The 5,000-nt window shown below is 29.4% G+C and overlaps 1 protein-coding gene across 1 annotated transcript in view; it reads left to right on the top strand.

The window, feature by feature from the left end:
* The window catches only part of LOC137652880 (uncharacterized), a 68,927-nt gene that overhangs the window by 13,267 nt on the left and 50,660 nt on the right, over window positions 1–5,000 (top strand). The window lies entirely within an intron of this gene.

Below are 5,000 nucleotides of genomic sequence, written 5' to 3'. Positions count from 1 at the left end.
TAATATAATATCTAAATAAGGAAACATAATGCAAAGAAAGGCAAATGAAAGGAATAACATAACAGTTTTATATGTTTTTTTTAATATTCACTCAATCTTTTATCTTACTTTTTTATGATGTGATAGATAAATAATATGAAATATTCTGATGTTCATAATATAATCGTAAAATTATTTATAAATCTGCTATTCATTTATACGTGAGAACAATTAAACTATTTTCTTTTTAGAAAATAACATCTGTACTTTTTTTTCTTTTTTTTCTATTTTTGTAGGGATAATTGGAAATAGGCATCGAGAATAGGGATAAAAAAAGATCTCAAAATATAAGATTACTCTTTTCTCTTCTTTTTTTTTTTTTTTGTGGGATTCAATGTCAGAATTTATGTTTACTGTCATATTACCATTTGCAGAAAGGGGAAGCTGTAATTATCCGTAGGATATCAAAGTTCTTGCTGCAAATTATAACCAGGAAAACTTTATCAACGATGAAATTTATAATGTAACCCAGTGGTTCCCAAACCAGGGGTCGGCAAGCAATTTTCTTGGGGTCGTGAAGACATGATGATAATCTAAAGGGTGTTGACTGATATCATTGATTAAGAGGATCCAGCAGGCTTTACCAAAAATTTTCCCCATTCCTACCAAAGGGGGTATGTATAAATCTAAAAAAGGAAGGATAGAATGACCATACTCAAACTGAGTTGTTTCCCTTTTTTGCATATACCTTTATCTGACGATCAACTGGGCCGATCGTTCACATGTACATACATTACATTACTGTCTATCGGCCTTTCTCAGATCATTTTTGTACGGAGAATGTTTAATATGAACGATTATCTCTGTGGAAAGCACTTATAGGGTTTATCCATAGATTTAACCAACTGTATTTTATATCTGGTCCCATCCTGTGTTTTATATTATATATATATATATATATACATATATATATATATATATATATACATGTGTGTATATATACTGTATATATATATATATATATATATTTATATATTTACATATATATATATATATATATATATGAATTTGTATTTTGAAATTTATAGGTATGGAGCATTTTTATGTTCAAGATTGTTATAAATTCCATTATTTAAGTTTATATCTGAGGTTTTTGTTTGTATTCGTGTAATAGGAAGTTTTTTTATATTTGAATTATCTATGAATTATGATATTTATTAAAAACTATATTTTAACTGCAAATTAGGAAACTCAAAATAGTGATATGTGTAGAAAATATTGTTGTTTATAAACCTAAGCTCCAGTAAGACATGCATATATAAGACAGAAATGACAAATGAGTTGTTGGTGATTACTTAAAATGCAGATACGTAGTTTAGTCTAAAATTCCTTTAAAAAATATAAATGAAAGAGAGGAGGAGAGGTGTGTGTGTGTGTATGTGTATATATCCATGTATATGCATGTATGTGTGCACTACCTACACACACACACACACACACACACAAAGATATATATATATATATATATATAGTATATATATATATATATATATGTGTGTGTGTGTGTATGTGTGCGTGTGTGTGTGCGTGTGTGTGCGTGTGTGTTTGTGTATATATATATATATATATATATAAGACGAATGCAGACGCATTTGTGTTTTCCCTGCTATCATCATAGTTATCATTATCAAGTTTTAATTGACTGATTTTAATCTCTCTCTCTCTCTCTCTCTCTCTCTCTCTCTCTCTCTCTCTCTCTCTCATTTGATTTTACAATAGGTTGTGGCAATTATGGCAATGGCAAACAGCAAAGGAAAGCAGAAATATGTGGAGGACTACACTAACATCGGTTATAGTTGCCTTATATCAGCAGGAAAAGAAAAAACAAAATTTTTGATGTGCAGTGTCGTGCTCTCAGAAGAATCAATGACTCAAGATAAGTTAAGACATCATCTTGAGTCGATAATTGCAAAGTTCAGTAAAAAAAAAAAAAAAAAAAAAAAAAAAAAAAAAAAGGGCCTTTTTTCAAGAATAAGCATGTGGATCTAAAAAGTTCTCTTCTTGACAGAGATAGAAATTAAAAAAAAAAAAAATAAATAAACAACCGCATGTCATTGGTGAGGAATTCATTTCCCCTTTTGCAAAAGACATCGTTCATGACATAATTAAAGATAAGGGAGTTAAATCCTCGCAAATAATAACGCTTTCTAATCATACTGTACATCTTCACTTGATCTCATCACATTAAAAGTTGATGAATCAATATATATTGGTAATCTTCCTCGGTTATTAGTTTATGCCGATTTTAAGGATGAAGTTCTTTCTTTCAGACCATTAGAAACAACTAAAGCTTTGGTATATTTAAAGAAAAAAAAGATAGTATAATTTCTTAAAAATAGAGGATTGATGTGGGAAAATGTCGATGGTATTGTACTGATGGTGCACCTTCTATGCTAGGTCGTAGATCAGGGTTTCAAAAGAATGTAAATAATATTTTTTCGAGAAGTTGTTGGAATTCATTGCATGATACATCGTTAAGTACTTTCTGCACAAACATTGCTAAAGATTTGAAAAGTTATGCAATCAGTTGTTACAGTAGTTAACTTTATAAGGTCAAATGCTTGAACTACCGCTTGTTTGCTAAAGCGTGTCGTAAAAAATGGATTCTAAGTATGGAGTTATGTTACAAACTGGATTAAGTTAGCTACTAAAAGGTAGTTGAATAATGAGGTGAGAGAATTCTTATCTCTGCAAGGAAGAAAAGAACTTTCCAGTTTCTTAGGTGATATGAGTAATTAGGCAAAAACTCCATAATTAACAGATTTTTCACAATTTTGAATTCCCTTAATCTTCCACTTCAGAAAGAAATACTAAATGCCTTCCAAATGAAGCTGGATCTTTTGGAGTAAATGAAGAAAGAGAAATTTGTGCATGTTTCCCACATTAAATGTATCTGTTGAATAAAATGACAATGATATTCCATTCAAACAGTTTCCAAAGTTTACTCATTCTTTTTCTTAGTGATCTTGAAAGAGGAATTTAGCCAATATTTTCCAGAAAAGCCTCAGTTATCCCACACGTTACCTCAAATGAACCCTTTGAAAATTTTCCTGAAAGATATCCATTGGAATTTACTGATCTTATTAGATCTGACAGTGCCAAAGCTGACTTTGATTCCTTAACAGAGATTCAGTTTTGGATAAGCAGTTACGTCGATATCAAAATTTAGCTGAAGGTATGCTTAAAATGTTATGCCCTCTTTTTCGACATTTGTGTGAAGTTACCTTTTCATTTGTACTTTTAATAAAGTCGAAGCTGAGAACTAATCTCCATGCTGAAGATGAACTACGTTGTGCTTTATCGAAAACATCACTGCGGACTGAGATACGGGCGATGGAAAAGCAATTCTAACCATCACATGAATCACATGAGGAACATCATTGTTTATTATCAAGATAATGCTTGTGTTGCTCAAACCAATAACATTCTATTAAGCAGTGTCTTATATAGAGAAATTATATATTATATAAGTGCATTTTTGGGTTTTTGCTATTCAATGATAAACAGTGTACTTTAATCAATTATATTCTTTTATCTAAAAAAAAGAATATACAGGTAGCCTTGATATTTGAGTGGGGTCGCGAAAAGTATGGTCAAGCGGAAATGGGGTCACCACTGGAAGAAGATTGGGAACCACTGATGTAACCAGTATTTCACGCAATATTTAAGTCATGGGATTCTAGGACTGTAAATTATTTTCTCTTAGTTTTTTTAACAGTTTTGCTAATAAAAAAAAAAAAAACACTGGTATCCTGATTAGTTTTTTTCATAACCTTTTATTTCAAATATTTCTAAAAAAAAAAATTTTTTTTATCAAAATAAAGAAAACTTAAAAATGGCTCAAAGATTTTGATTTTTTTAATAAGAGACAAGTAAGAATTTTACAATATTTTTCAAGTTTCAATTTTTTGTTTACTATTGGGAATTAACAGAAATTGTAAATTAATACGCCAAAATATCTATCCAACTAAACTATAAGATAAACTTCTATTCAAGAGAAGGTAATATGAATCTTCAAAATAGAGTCTCTATATACTTTGGGTGCATAACGCTACCAAAAACTAAATGTGAGGATATGAAGGAACTTACGATGAAGGAGAGCTAACACAATCATTTTAATTTACAAAAGTGACCTGATTTTATCTCGTGTTATCGACTGGCCACTAAAAAATTATCATCATCATCATCATCACCTTCGTAATAATAATAACAATAATAATAAAAATAATAATAATAATAATAATAATAATAATAATAATAATAATAATAATAATAAAAATATTCGTATAGCTCTAGAGATAATGTGTCCTACTTGTTCTCAAGTGACAGAAATATGTCCTTCATTTTTCTAGAACAGTGTTCCTTTCCTATCCAATGTCCTTTATTGTTGAGAAAAAAAGTGCCCCCCCCCCCATTAGTGTCGAGACTGCCTCATTTATTTCCCTTAACGACGAACATAGACGCAAATGTTTTCATCTTAGTAAGTAAATTATGCCGTTATGATAATTTATTTTGTAATGAATATTTATATGTTACACTCTGTCAATATACTTATATATCTATTACCTCACAAACAGATACACACACACGCATTTATATATATATATATATATATATGTATGTATATATATATATATATATATATACATATATATATATATATATATATATGTATATATATATATATATATATATACTATATGAGTGAGTGTTTGTAGGTATGTGCGTTTTAACCCCTATTTATCTGTACTAATTATGCAAATATATGATATGTTATGCTCATTAATTTTACTTCCTGTCTGTCTGCAAGCGCAGGATTAAAAACGTTAATTATTACATTGAAAACCGTTTCCCATCATGCATCATTCAGCGAGACTCTTTTAGTCTGAAATGTTTAATAGAGAAATGAAATCCTATTTTTGCTGAGGTGCAGAACTTTTACTTCAAAATATTTTGCAAAT

Source organism: Palaemon carinicauda, chromosome 14 (assembly GCF_036898095.1).
Source record: "Palaemon carinicauda isolate YSFRI2023 chromosome 14, ASM3689809v2, whole genome shotgun sequence".
NCBI lineage: Eukaryota > Metazoa > Arthropoda > Malacostraca > Decapoda > Palaemonidae > Palaemon > Palaemon carinicauda.
Note: the sequence above shows the minus strand (reverse complement) of the source record. Positions and strands in the feature narration are given on the sequence as shown.